The following is a 16,115-nucleotide window of genomic DNA, read 5'->3' as shown; positions in this document are numbered from 1 at the left end:
TCATTCTGTTTGTAACTACTCGAAATATTCGTCTGAGACCCCCTAAAATATATATGATCTTGATCGTCGTGACATTTTATGTCGATCTAGCCATGTCCGTCCGTCCGTTAGTCTGTCTGTAGAAAGCACGCTATCTTTCGAAGGAGTTAAGCCAGCCGCTTGAAATTTTGCACAAATACTTCTTATTAGTGTAGGTCGGTTGGGATTGTAAATGGGCCATATCGGTTCATGTTTTGATAAAGCTGTCATATAAACCGATCTTGGGTCTTGACTTCTTGAGCCTCTAGAGGGCGCAATTCTTATCCGATTTTAATGAAATTCTGCACGACGTGTTTTGTTCTGATATTCAACAACTGTGCCAAGTGTGGTTGAAATCGGTCAATAACCTGATATAGCTGCCATATAAACCGATCTTGGGTCTTGACTTCTTAAGCCTCTGGAGGGCGCAGTTCTTATCCGATTGGAATGAAATTTTGCATGACGTGTTTCGCTATGACTTCCAACTACTGTGGTAAGTTAGGTTCAAATCGGTCAATAACCTGATATATCTGCCATATAAACCGATCTTGAATATTTGCACGGAATATTTTTTGTGATTTCCAACAATCGCCTTAAGAATTTCCCTATTTGACATCTTGACTTCTTGACATCAATGTGCCAAATATGGTCTAAATCTGTCAATAACTTCATTTAAACCCATCTTAGGATTTGACTTCTTCCAGCAGCCTGTCTATAACCTGATATCGGTCCCATATAAATCGATTTTCCGATTTGACCTGGAAGCCGCAATTGTTATCCGAATGAGTTGAAACTTTGCACGTAGTGTTTCGTTACGACTGCCAACAATGGTACCAAGTATGGTGTAAGTCAATTTATAGTTTAAAATTTTGCCTGATTTCGTAGAATTTTGGTATGTAGCAATTTTTAGCAGAATCTCTTCTAGTGTATTTCCAATATTCGGCCCGGCCGATCTAAGCACGTTTTTACTTAGTTTTGATTAAGTCTGATCGGATTTTGATGAATTTGTTAACACTTTCTGAAACAGCATACCTTCGACCGACGGACCCGAATAGATCGGTTTAAAATGTCATGACGCATATGTTCTCTCTATGGGGTTTTAGACTAATATTTCAAGGTGTTTCGGAGGTACAAGCGGAATGACGAAGTTAGTGTTCCCCCATCCTATAGTGGAGGGTATTTAAAGCAGTCAAAGAATGCAAATAGCTATGGCAAGTCTCTATTTCTATTCTTCCTCCACCACAGCATGGATGGGATACGGTAAACATTAAAATAAACAAGTAAAAGCGTGCTAAGTTCGGCCGGGCCGAATCTTATATACCCTCCACCATGGAGCGCAGTTGTCGAGTTCTTTTCCCGGCATCTCTTCTTAGGCAAAAAGTGATATAAGAAAAGATTTGCTCTGCTATTAGAGCGATATCAAGATATGGTCCGGTTTGGACCACAATTAAATTATATGTTGGAGGCCTGTGTAAAATGTCAGCCAATTCGAGTAAGAATTGCGCCCTTTGGGGGCTCAAGAAGTAAAATAGAGAGATCGATTTATATGGGAGCTGTATGGGGCTATAAACAGATTTAGACCATAATCAACACGTATGTTGATGGTCAAGAGAGGATCCATCGTACAAAATTTCAGGCAAATCGGATAATAATTGCGACTTCAAGAGGCTCAAGAAGTCAAGATCCCAGATCGGTTTACATGGCAGCTATATCAGGTTATGAACCGATTTAAACCTTATTTGACACAGTGGTTGAAAGAAAAAATAAAAAATAAAAAACGTCATGCAAAATTTCAGCCAAATCAGGTAGGAAGTCCCCAAATCTGTTTATATGACAGCTATATAAGGTTATGGACCGATTTGAACCATTTTTGGCACACTTGTTGGATATCATAAAAAAACATGTAGTGCAAAATTTCATTCCAATCTGATAAGAATTGCGCACTTTAGAGGCTTAAGAAGTCAAGACCCAAGATCGGTTTATATGGCAGCTATATCAGGTTAGGAACCGATTAGGACCATACTTGGCACAGTTGTTGAATATCATAACAAAACACGTCGTGCTAAATTTCATTGTAATCGGATAAGAATTGCGCACTCTAGAGGCTTAAGAAGTCAAGACCCAAGATCGGTTTATATGGCAGCTATATCAGGTTATGGACCGATTAGGACCATACTTGGCACAGTTGTTGAATATCATAACAAAACACGTCGTGCAAGATTTCATTCCAATCGGATAAGAATTGCGCACTCTAGAGGCTCAAGAATTCAAGACCCAAGATCGGTTTATATGCCAGCTATATCAGATTATGGACCGATTTGAACCATATTTAGCACAGTTGTTGGATATCATAACAAAACACGTCGTGCCAAAATTCATTCAAATCGGATAAGAATTGGGCACTCTAGAGGCTCAAGAAGTCAAGACCCAAGATCGGTTGATATGGCAGCTATATCAGATTATGAACCGATTTGAACCATACTTGGCACAGTTATTGGATATCATAACAAAACACGTCGTGCCAAAATTCATTCAAATCGGATAAGAATTGCGCACTCTAGAGGCTCAAGAAGTCAAGACCCAAGATCGGTTTATATGGCAGCTATATCAGATTATGAACCGATTTCAACCATACTTGGCACAGTTGTTGGATGTCATAACAAAACACGTCGTGCAAAATTTCGTGCCAATCGGATAAGAATTGCGCACTCTAGAGGTTCAAGAAGTCAAGACCCAAGATCGGTTTATATGGCAGCTATATCAAAACATGGACCGATATGGCCCATTTACAATACCAACCGACCTACACTAATAAGAAGTATTTGTGCAAAATTTCAAGCGGCTAGCTTTACTCCTTCGGAAGTTAGCGTGCTTTCGACAGACAGACGGACGGACGGACGGACGGACGGACGGACGGACGGACGGACATGGCTAGATCGACATAAAATTTCACGACGATCAAGAATATATATACTTTATGGGGTCTCAGACGAATATTTCGAGTAGTTACAAACAGAATGACGAAATTAGTATACCCCCCATCTTATGGTGGAGGGTATAAAAAAGAGGGGAAGGGGAAACGCACAAAACAAAAACCGGGCAAGCAAGACTGGAGCCCTGATATGCGAGAACTTCGTCTAGTCCGCAACTTCAAGGTTCTACAGTAGTGACGAGAGGGCAAAGTGGAAGTCCAGGCACAAAAAGAAGGCTCTATCCATAATCCTAAGTCTTCTCTTCTCAATGACACAATAGGTGCTACATCATATCCATCACTAATTGCCACAGATCTCGTATAAGTCGAGCCCTAAACTAGTGAAGTGTTTATTATCTTGCATTCAGCATACCATGAATCTTACTCATCAGGTTATTGTTGTTATTTTATGTCCAAGAAAACCGCCAAAGTGTGGACGTTTTTCCCCAAATTTTTTTCGAAGCAGTCAACTAAATTTAAGGGCTCTGTCAGCTGACCGGTTTTGCCAGTAGTCGGCCTTGCTCTTCGCCACATAGCAGGCTATCTGGTCCCGCTGACTTGTAGGGTTCTCACGAATTCACCGCCCAGACTATCTCTTCCTTTGTTATAAGTGTGTTGTATGTGAGATATATCGACCTGCTGCTTTACGTCTGAACACCTAGTACTATAACTCTTGAACTCACAGAAGGACAGTAAAGACAGATTCAATGAGCCCGAGTCCAAATAAGATACATTTTTTGCCAGTCCGGACTTAAATTTAGTACTATGGGTTGCTGTAAATCCTTACATTGTCTACATTAAATAATACATTGCGCCACAAGTTCCGAGCCTACTAATGGTAATTACTTATTCCCACATTCACCACTCGTTTGAATGTTCAACGTTATCACGAGAAACTCAGATGAGAGCTTCCGGGTGTGATAGGATGGTGGAATGTTTCGTATACGGAGCTACTTAAAATTGCAGTTGCAAACAATCAGCCATATCGACTGGAGAGTCTCAGTGAGAGGCCGGGCGGCACCGGTTCATGCTAAAATACTGAGTACCTGCGATAGTGCATATGACAAAGCGAGTTATTGACGCCTTTTAATAACCAATGGCTATAATGTTCCCGCGGCGATCGGTCCTATGAACCGGAATGAGCTTGATCACCTATGGAGCTTGACAAGGATCGCTACCTCCATATACAAATGAGGCTACGACATCAACAACAACTAACTGACAGAAATATACCCGCAAATATACCCAAAGAGATGTCGCACTGCGGCACCGCATTCGGACTCGGTTATAAAAAAGTCCCTTATCATTTAGTTTAAACTTGAATCGAAAAGCTTTCATTGATGTGTGAGAAGTGTGCCCCTTCTCGGTTCCTGGGTAAATTTGTACTCCAATTTAGAGAGACACTTAGCCCTTAATGTAAATATACGCTTCGTGCTCTACTTTGAAATATTGGGTTGCATAAAAAGTAATTGCGGATTTTTTTAAAAGAAAGTAAATGCATTTTAATAAAACTTAGAATGAACTTTAATCAAATATACTTTTTTTACACTTTTTTTCTAAAGCAAGCTAAAATTAACAGCTGATAACTGACAGAAGAAAGAATGCAATTACAGAGTCACAAGCTGTGAAAAAATTTGCCAACGCCGACTATATGAAAAATCCGCAATTACTTTTTGGGCAACCCAATACATTTTATATGAACCCCATAATGGCATGATCGGTAAATAAATTCTGTTTGAGGGTGGGATGCACCCCAGGGACTTTGTCCCGAAAATGAGTATTTTATGGGAGGGATGACACTCAGACATTTCGACTCAAATATGGATATCAATATGGATATCGTGCTGCACTCCCAAATCCATTTAATGTGAGCCCCATATTGCCATGGTCAGTGAATATGAAATGTTTGGAAGATGTTTTGTTCTTACTCCCAAATACCGTTGAATAGAGCTCCATATTGCCATAATCGGAAATTAGGCGATCGGTCGCTTTAGGACGTACCTTGGCTCCAAATTTGGATATCAAATTCAATTTCTACCCTCAATCAACCTATTTGACTTATTTTTGGAAAGAAGAGGCGCCGCCTAGACTTGAACTCAAATTTTAATGACATATTCGTAATCTCCTGCCAAATACCTTTCATTTGAGTCCCATATAGATATGGTCGGTTAATATGTTCATATGGGGAAACTTGGGGGTGGGGAAAGGGAGATCGCCCTTTACTTGGAACTAATTTTTTAAGCCAAGATCCGACGCTCGCCGCCAGCCGCCCCTAATTGGGCCCTATCAATGCGGGTTTAGACCTGGTAAATCCACCCTAGACCAGATATTCACACTGCGCCAAATCCTGGAAAAGACCCGAGAAGGACAAATCAACACCTGCCACCTCTTTGTTGACTACAAAGCCGCCTTCGATACTCCTTTACGTTCAAAGGTATTTCAAGCCATGTCTGAGTTTGGTATCCTTGCAAAATTAATAAGACTCTGCAGGATGACACTTGCTGATACGCGTTCCTCAGTAAGAATAGGAAAGAATCTCTCCGAACCATTTAATACCAAACGAGGTTTCAGACAAGGAGACAGCCTCTCGTGTGATCTCTTTAATATCCTGCTGGAGAAGATTATACGAGATGCAGAAGTGAATAGATATGTCACACTAATCACAAGAGAGCACATGCTACTTGCCTATGCCGACGATATCGATATCATAGGTCGGTCACCGGAAGTAGTAACTGCAGCCTTTGAAAGAATCGAAAGAGAGTCAGTGAAAATGGATCTGGCAGTAAATGGAGATAAGACGAAATGGATAGTCTCCACTCCCAAAAACCCTTGTACAACCGAGCAGATAAAGAACATGGAGAAAGTTGGGAACCACAACTTTGAGATAGTCAGTAACTTTATCTGCCTCGGCACCGCCGTAACCGAAACGAATGACACCAGTTTTGAGATAAAGCGAAGAATAATACTGGCAAACAGATGCTACTTTGGACTTAGTAAATAGTTTAGAAACAAGGCCACCTCTCGACAGACGAAGATTACACTATACAAGTCACTGATACTACCCGTGCTGTTATATGGTTCTGAAGCATGGGTACTTGTGAAAGCAGATTAGGCAGTGCTTGGAGTATTTGAGAGAAAGATTCTTCGTAAAATATATGGACCAGTTTGCGTTAACGGAGAATATAGGCGACGTATGAACCATGAGCTGTATGAGCTGTATGACGACGATAGCATAGTTACACGCATCAAAATACAAAGGCTGCGTTGGCTAGGTCATGTTGTCAGAATGGATGAAGAAGCTTCAGCAAAGAAGTCTTTTGAAGGCAAACACGGTGGTACACGCAAACCGGGAAGACCAAAAGCCCGACGAAACTTGGTGTCAGAGATTTTAGAATGAGCGCAGAAGATCGAGGCGTTTGGAACGCTATTCTACGTTCGGCTAGTGAAAGAAATATTCTGTCATATCCAATTAAAGTAAAGCAAGTAAGTAATTTTTTAAGCCATATTTTCTTTTTCGGTCGAATTCTTTTCATTTAAGGTCCATATTGACATGAACGTCGAATATATTTGTTTATAGGAGTTTTTGGATTGAGGAAGCCTGCTGGGTACTTTGAGTATTTTTGAAGGGAAGGGGGACCCCCTATAATTCGATCTGATTTTGTATGCCAGATTCGTAATCTACTCCCGAATACCTTTCATTTGAGGCCCATATTGACATGAACGCCTAATATGTCTGTTTGGGTGAATTTTAGGGTTGGGGCGGCTCGATGGCTACTGAAATCCAAATTTGAATACCACACTCGTATTCTACTTTCCAACACCTTTCATTTGATACCCATATTGTCCCGATCGGTTCACTTTTGATTTTGGGTGGTGGTTTTGGGTAAAGGGGGAGGGTCCGCCCCCTTCTGAAATCAACAAAGCCTATATCTCCTTCCTGACCACATTCTGCGTTCGATCGTCCAAAAAACCTATTTTGGGGGGTTTTGGGGTTGGGGCCGCCCCCCAGTTACTTGGACCCAAGCTTTAATATGAAATTCGTTCTCTACTCCTGAATACCTTTCATTTGAGTCCCATATTCTCCCGATCGGTCCACTTTTATTTTTGGGTAGTACTTTTGGGGTAAGGGGGAGGGTCCGCCGCCCGTCCGATATCAAAAAATTATATAGCCTATTTTTCCTTCCAGACCAACCTACACAATCTGTGATAATTTCAAGGTAATCGGTTCTGCCGTTTTTGAGTCTATATAAGATGGTTCGAGCAAATGTAGTTGTTGAGGAGGAACTCCGAAATTATTTTAAGTCACATAGCAAAATAAGAGAACAGAAAGTTCATACATCCAAAGTTCATTCTGTATGTTGGAGCTGCGATGGCCAGCGTCTGGCATCCGGTTTCATTTGATAAGACTTTTGATCGTGATCATAGTGGTTCTGTGGATCGGCTGTTTTGGCATGCTTCATATCCAGATTTATTAAGTACTGCGGGTGGAGATAAAATCGATCGAATTTGGGATATTAGAGTAGGCAAATGTTCATCTGTTACCAATACAAAGGGAGAAAACATTAATATAACTTGGTCCCCTGATGGCAAAACCATAGCTGTAGGAAACAAGGAAGACCTTGTGGTTTTTATTGACACAAGAACGAATAAAATTCGTGCGGAGGAACAGTTTAATTTTGAGCTGAATGAAATTGCCTGGAATAATAGCAGTGATCTTTTCTTTTTCACCAATGGAATGGGTTGAGTTCATATACATAGCTATCGCAGCTTGGAATTACAGCATATTCTAAAAGCACATCTTAGCCAAATGCATAGGCATTGAGATCGACCCAGCTGGAAAATATTTCGCAACAGGTTCGGCCGATGCTCTTGTGTCTTTGTGGAACGCAAGGGAATTTGCATATTTACGGGTATTGTCCCGATTAGATTGGCAAGTGAGAACTATTTATCAGCTGTGTTCAAAATGGGCACCGCGTTTGTTCACAATAACGGTAGACAATGTTTTTTGTTACCATGGCTAAACTGCACAATATTACTTTCCGCACCACCCGTATACACTAGATTTGATCCCCAGCGACTATTACCTGTTTGCAAATCCGTAAAAATTATCCAAGAAAAGAGATTTGTCTCCAAGACGAGGGGACTGCTGAAACTGAATCGTATTTTGGGGGAAAACATTAAACGTTCTACAAAAAAGGTATTGGTGAAGGTATATTTTAGTACCACCAGTAGTGCAAAAATTTTAAAACTATTTTTCTTTGTCCACAACGAGACCGCTAGAATTAAGCAATTTGCTAAAAATTACAGTGATTGGTACTATTTGGTACATTCTTTATGGGTGGATCTAAAGCCCTCAAAATTGTCATTTATTCTTTGACAATATATATTGAGTGACTAGAAAATTTTTTGAAAATCGTACTTAAACATATTAAATAGTACTTCTTTACGGAATGAGCTAGAGCTCTGAAATTTGGTATACAGGTACACCTTAAGAGTATATACCGGGTGACTAGCAAAATTTTTTAAAGTCGAACGATAAGGTACTCAAACGTACAAAATAGTACATTATTTTCAGCTCTCAAAATTGGGATACAGTTACACCTTGACAGCATGTATCGAGTGACTAGAATTTTTTTTTCCGTTTAATTAAGTTCTAAAACGTACAAAATTGTACTTTTTCGCGGATCAGAGAACGGCAGCGATGCAGAACAACCGCGCGATGTATTTGGTAAATACCAGTACTTGCGGTGAGAAAATACCAAATGGTAAAAAGAATTTCAACCACCAACATATACTGCAAGCGCTCCCTATTTGTGTTAGTACCCAGTGAGAAAAGATAATCAATGGCATATATCGACTACCCTGATAGCCTCTATAGTTTATTGATTCCAGAATACGTTTTTCTTTACACTGGAAATGTCCATAATATAGCTCGTTTAGTGCAATACATTATTTAACAATGTATTTGGAATGAATTTTATAACTAATGCATTATAATTTTATAATATACTATATATTATATTATATACTATATAGTATATTATATACTTATAATATACTATATACTTTTATAAAAAATCAAAAATCAAAAAAATAAAAAATCAAATTTATTCCCCGAAAAAAATAGCAAAATGATTTTCTAAAAGTCTGCTCTTTTAGGAAGCAAGAAATTGTTATTATTCTAACAAGGTTCGATTTAGGATGTATTTGGCGTAGATGTGAGGGATGTTATAAATCACCAAATTTTTTATGAGCTAATGAAAAGATCCAAAAATGGTCTAATTTAAATGAAATAAGCAAAAGCGTGCTAAGTTCGACCGAGCCGAATCTTATATACCCTCCACCATGGATCGCATTTGTCAAGTTCTTCGGTTTATATGGCGGCTATATCATGATATGAACTGATTTAGTCCATAATCGACACAGTTATTTGAAGTCAAAATAAGAAAAGATCCAAAAATTGTCTAATTTAAATGAAACAAGTAAAAGCGTGCTAAGTTCGACCGAGCCGAATCTTATATACCCTCCACCATGGATCGCATTTGTCAAGTTCTTCGGTTTATATGGCGGCTATATCATGATATGAACTGATTTAGACCATACTCGACACAGTTGTTTGAAGTCAAAATAAAACACTTAATGCAAAATTTCGGCCAAATCGGATAGGAATTGCCCCCTCCAGAGGCTCAAGAAGTATAATCGGGTCAAAAATGAAAAAAAAAAAATTTAGCATTTAGCATTAAATTGGGCATCACACTTTGCAAATACTTACTACACAGATAAAATTAAAAAAACTAGGTTCAATTAAGAAATGTTTACATTCAATTTAAAAACTTGCTGAAATCGTTACTTTAAACCAATTTGTGTTGTTGATTAACAATTTTGCAAATTTAATTTATGATAAGCTCAAAAATCCAATTATAGTGGTTACTAAGTCCATAAACCAAGTTATTTCGAAGTTGTCATTTCTTTTAAGCAACTTTTTTACTGCTTCAATAAAAAATTGGCGTTTCCATCATAGACCTCTCTTCACTGTCAGCGGCATGATCATTAAAGGGTTTTATAAACAATATTACGAAAAAAATTAATCGTAATAAGTACCAATCATAGCATTTTGCGTACAGTACCATGAAATCTGGACCCACCTATGTTATCTTCCGTCGTCAGCTCCGTTTTCCTGCTCCGGGAGCAGGGCGGACCCACCCCCTTACCCCAAAAGTACTACCCAAATATAAAAGTGGACCGATCGGGACAATATGAGCTACAAATAAAAGGTATTCGAGAGTAAAGTACGAATTTCATAATAAAACTCCAAGTACCTGGGGGGCCGCCCCAGCCCCAAAACCCATAAAACTAGGTTTATTTGACGATCATGACAATATGGGACTCAAATGAAAGGTATTCGGGAGTAGATTACGAATTTGGTCAGGAAGTAGGAATAGGCTTTATAATTTATTGATAACGGAAGGGGGCAGACCCTCCACCGTTACCCCAAAAACACCACCTAAAATTAAAAGTGGACCGATAAGGACAATATGGGTATCAAATGAAAAGTATGTGGGAGTAGATAACGAATCTGGCATACAAATTTATATCAAAGTATAGAGGGTCACCCCATCCCCACAAAAACGCCCAAAATGGGCACATTAGTAATCACGGACAACCCGTGATTACTAATGGGCACATTAGTAATCACGGGTTGTTTGTTCCGCATAGACTGAAAAACGGCAGAACCCATTTTCTCGAAATTTTCGCATATTGTGTAGGTTGATCTGGAAGGAAACATAGGCTATATAATTTTTCGGTATCGGAAGGGGGTCGGAACCTCCCCCTTAGCCAAAAACACAACCTAAAATCAAAAGTGAAACCATCAGGACTACATAGGTATCAAATGAAAGGTATTGGAGACCAGAAAACGAATATCGTATTAAAATTTGGGTCCAAGTACCCAGCGGTTCATGTCAATATGGGACTCAAATGAAAAGTATTAGACATTAGATTACAAATATAGCATTAAATATTAGGTCCAAGTAACAGGAGGTCGCCCCACCCCCCAATGGGCATGTTAGCCGACCATGGCTATATGGGACTCAAATGAAAAGTATTAGGGAGTAGATTACGAATGTGAATTAAAATTTGCGTTCAAGTCTAGGTGGCGCTTTTCCTCTTCGAGATACGTCAAAAGGAGTATTTGACCTATTATGACAATATGGGACTGAAATGAAAGGTAATTTAGAGTAGAAAACTACTTTAATATCTAATTTTGGAGTCAATATTTTTGGGGTACGCCTTAAAGCACCCCCAAAACTGAACTTCGTTTTCGTTGGAAAAAAGAACGAATTTGATATCTTTTTTCAGTGCAAAGGGCGGTGGCCACCCCAGCCACAAAACACCCTTCAAACGGTTAATATTTAACGGCCATGGCAATATGGAGCTCAAATTAAAGGGATTTGAAAGTGCAGCACGATGTCTGAGGTGCCATTCCTCCCCTAATGAGTACATTACCCTAAGGAAGAACATTACCACCAGCAACCGAGAAGGGGCAATATGGAGCTCAAATTAAAGGGATTTGAAAGTGCAGCACGAATTAGATATCCATATTTGAGTCGAAATGTCTGAGGTGCCATTCCTCCCCTAATGAGTACATTACCCTAAGGAAGAACATTACCACCAGCAACCGAGAAGGGGCCAATTCTCACACATCAATGAGTGCTTTTCGATTCAAGTTTAAACTCAATGATAAGGGGCCTTTTTCTATAGCCGAGTCCGAACGGCGTCCCGTAGTGTGACTACTCTGTGGGGAAAATTTTTATAATGACCATGCATTTCATTGCAGCTCGCAAATGTCGCCAACATTAAGAGAGGATAAATACCGCTTTGTCCGATATTCTCGCCAGGGTTCGAACGCGCTTAGCGTCATAGGCTACAATGTTACGAATACGATGTCCGCATTCAGGGCGAAGTGTCCCCAACCTAAAAAGATATTAGAGAGTTAATGAAGGAGCAGCGGAGCGGGCCCGGTTTGGCTAGTAAACTATTTATTAAAATAAGATAATATCTTCTGAAATTGCTGCTGTTTGTTTGTTTATTTATTTGTTTGTTAGTTTGTTTGTCTGTTCCGTATAGACTCAAAAACGTCTGAACCGATTTTCATGAAATTTTCACAGATGGTAGAGTTTGGGCCTCCGATGAAAATAGAGCGCTACATTTTTTTATATCCGATGTTTATCGATTGGGACAATATGGGTATCAAATGAAAAGTATTTAAGAGTAGAATACAAACTTCACCCAAAGTGTTCGGGGGGTCCCCCACACCCTAACAGGAATCTTTCACCGCTTTGTGCAATATGGGTATCCAATGAAAGGTATTTAAAAGTAGAGTACAAATCTGACATAAAAATGTATTCGTGGCGTGTGAATTAAAAGAAAGGTCAATGTCAGTAGAGTTCGAATTTAATATTAATAAGGATTCAAGAATCTGGGTCACGTCCAGCCGTCCTGCGGTTCAGCAGGACATGTATATCGCGACATTTAAGGACGCAAATAAATTGTCTTTTGGGCCTTAGCGTTGGGGGAGCGACCCCCTCTTGCCAATAAAAACAACACCAAACTGTAATGTCATGTAGGACGACCGAGAATATATTTTACTTAAATGAAAGGATGTGTCAGATGGCAATCCACCTCCCCCTATCCTATATAAAATAATATATGAAGGCCGATCAGTATAGAATAGGACAGCAATAAAAGGTCTTTGGTAGTAGAGTACACTTTTTACCCTAAAATTGGGATAGTCACAGGAGGACCTAAGGATCATTAAAAATGTGACATCCCAAGTGGTAGATTTGAAATATGATTTTGAATGAACAAAAAAAAAAAAAACAACGAGACGCCCTGAATATCTTAATAGCCACCTTCATCTCACGTCATAAACTCCCCCTAAACCAATAGCAATTGGGGCTCAAATAAAAGAAATTTGAGAGTAGAGCAATATGCTGATATTTTTTCTGGGATAAGTGCGTGGGTGGCCGCCCCACCCTACATACCCCTCAAACTGGCCATATTTGATTTAAATTCATTTTGTTTATAATAAATCAAAAACAGAAATTTAATATCCTTATTTAGGAGGGGGCCACGCCACCCCCAAAAACCCGCCAAATGGAAATATAAACCAATAACGACAATATGGGAAAATTATTTGAGGCTAGATCATGAATCTGATATATGGGCGTCCACACAAAAAAAAGCTACCCTTTATTATACCTTCCACCATAAGATGGGGGGTATTCTAATTTCATCATTCTGTTTGTAACTACTCGAAATATTCGTCTGAGACCCCATAAAGTATATATTGGGTTGCCCAAAAAGTAATTGCGGATTTTTCATATAGTCGGCGTTGACAAATTTTTTCACAGCTTGTGACTCTGTAATTGCATTACTATTACTTTTTGGGCAACCCAATATATTCTTGATCGTCGTGACATTTTATGTCCATCTAGCAATGTCCGTCCGTCCATCCGTCTGTCTGTCGAAAGCACGCTAACTTCCGAAGGATTAAAGCTAGCCGCTTAAAATTTTGCACAAATACTTCTTATTAGTGTAGGTTGGTTGGTATTGTAAATGGGCCATATCGGTACATGTTTTGATATAGCTATCATATAAACCGATCTTGGGTCTTGACTTCTTGAGCCTCTAGAGGGCGTAATTCTTATCCGATTGGAATGAAATTTCGCACGACGTGTTTTGTCATGATATCCAACAAATGTGCCAAGAATGGTTCAAATCGGTCTATAACCTGATATAGCTGTCATATAAACCGATCGTGGGTCTTGACTTCTTGAGCCTCTAGAGGGCGCAATCCTAATCCGATTTGAATGAATTTTTGCACGACGTGTTTTGTTGTGATATCTAACATCTGTGCGAAGTATGATTCAAATCGGTCCATAACCTGATATAGCTGCCATATAAACAGATCTGGGGTCTTGACTTCTTGAGCAACTAGAGGGCGCAATTATTATCCGATTTAGCTGAAATTTTGCATGAAGTATTTTGTTATAACTTTCAACAACTGTGCTAAGAACAGTTCAAATCGATTCATAACCTGATATAGCTGCCATATAAACCGATCTGGGATCTTGACTTCTTGAGCCTCTAGAGGTCGCAAGTATTATCCGATTTGCCTGAAAATTTGTACGACGGATCCTCTCATGACCATCAACATATGTGTTTATTATGGTCTGAATCGGTCTATAGCCCGAAACAGATCCCATATAAATCGATCGCTCTATTTTACTTCTTGAGCCCCCAAAGGGCGCAATTCTGAAATTGTAGACAGGTCTCCAACATATAAAATAATTGTGGTCCAAACCAAACCATATCTTTATATCGCTCTAATAGCAGAGCAACTCTTTTCTTATATCCTCTTTTGCCTAAGAAGAGATGCCGGGAAAAAAACTCGACAAATGCGATCCATGGTGGAGGGTATGTAAGATTCGGCCCGGCCGAACTTAGCATGCTTTTACTTGTTTTTCCTGATATTGATTTGTCTACCCAAGTCACTTTGTGTTTACATATGATAGAAGCGAGGCATATATTTGACCCATTCTCACTTCTTTTCGCAATGAATACGAGTGAAAGGGAACACAATATAAATTCGATCAATGCAGAATTTATACTATTACAAAACAATTTTATTCGTGCAATTAAAATATGTTCAACGTATGTCTTGTTTACCAATCACTTGCCGTGATATAAAAGAAAATCGAATTTCTATGTCGAAAATTATTAAAGCAATTAAAACCTGGTTTAAAAATATTTTTTATAAGTTAATACAATATTTAATCGGTCAAATATAGGTCTGTTCCTTTCTGTGTATTAAGGTTATTATTTAGTGCTATGCAAACATTCGCGTAAGAAAATCTCTTCCTATACCGACAATTTATTTTTGGTTTCCAAGACTTGGCAACGACATCTCTGTTATTTAAATATAATATGTTTATATTCGGTTAAAATTATGCCTTAACGTTTCCAAGCATACTTAGCGTTGCATATTAATTTCTGTTTTGTGGATATCGACTGATGGTTGGTATATCTTGATATACAAATCTTGTTTCAATTTCAATTTATTTGTATATTTTTTCAATTAATTTTTATATCTTTAAATTTTTGCATATTGCAATTTTCGTTGTCATCTCGATATGATTTATTTAAGTATAAATTTCTATGCGTTAATTTAAAAAAAAGGTTGAAAATTTCCAATATTTTTAAATTTTTGAATATTTATGTACATAGAATTATATGAAACGTGCAATAAAGATGCAAATCGTATGTAGTGACTTTGGGCCTATTAATACACAGGAAATGAAAACACCTGCCATAAGGTTTCGTAATTCTTGCAATGCATAATTTGCATAGATTTCCTATTTAACCAATGACCTACCTAAGGTAATTACAATAAAAGTGTATTTAATTCAATGGGAGAATGTCTTTTACTTACTACACTCAGACAATTAAAACGATCAAAAACGAACAAGAAAAATAAATTTGAAAGACTTTGAGTAGACTTTAGAAGAAATTTAAGAAATGTTATACTGCATTGAATTATACAAATTATTCTAGAACGAGGGCTCAGTACAACACTGGGAATATCAGATGTTATTCTGATTATGAGGAATTGTATTTACAGTACTTCCAGTAGCTTTTATAAGTTTGTGAATTTTAAGAGGAAGGTTCGGGAATTCCCTACTTGCATGAAGCTTGATTGTAGGTAATCGTCTGATGATTTGTAGACAAGCGATATGTTTGCAGACTTGCAGACCCATTCTACAAGTTCTATTCAGATAGGATTGAATCAGTCCAGATAAAATTTCTTCCTTTTGCGCTTAGGGGCATACCATGGAATCCAGCTGAATTTCTTCCCCACTACGAGAACAGCTTGAAACTTATTGATTTACAAACGCTCGAAATTGAGAAAATTGCGTGGTCAAATTGATTCCCAATTCTTAACTGGCGAATTAAATTTCAATATTCCCATCCGAAATACTCGGCATTGCATACCTAGATTATACATAGATACATACATAGATTTAATACATACATAGATTTAATTGCGAATTAAACAATCCGCTTC

The 16,115-nt window shown here is 38.5% G+C and overlaps 1 protein-coding gene and 1 pseudogene across 3 annotated transcripts in view; one reads left to right on the top strand and one right to left on the bottom strand.

Annotated features, from left to right (window-relative positions):
- The window catches only part of LOC106094533 (ecdysone 20-monooxygenase), a 90,809-nt gene that overhangs the window by 37,024 nt on the left and 37,670 nt on the right, over positions 1 to 16,115 (bottom strand). The window lies entirely within an intron of this gene.
- Positions 7,241 to 8,010, top strand: LOC106092846 (THO complex subunit 3-like; annotated as a pseudogene).

The sequence above is a fragment of the Stomoxys calcitrans genome, chromosome 1 (assembly GCF_963082655.1).
Source record: "Stomoxys calcitrans chromosome 1, idStoCalc2.1, whole genome shotgun sequence".
Taxonomy (NCBI): Eukaryota; Metazoa; Arthropoda; class Insecta; order Diptera; family Muscidae; genus Stomoxys; species Stomoxys calcitrans.
This window is presented reverse-complemented; position numbering and strand designations above follow the sequence as displayed.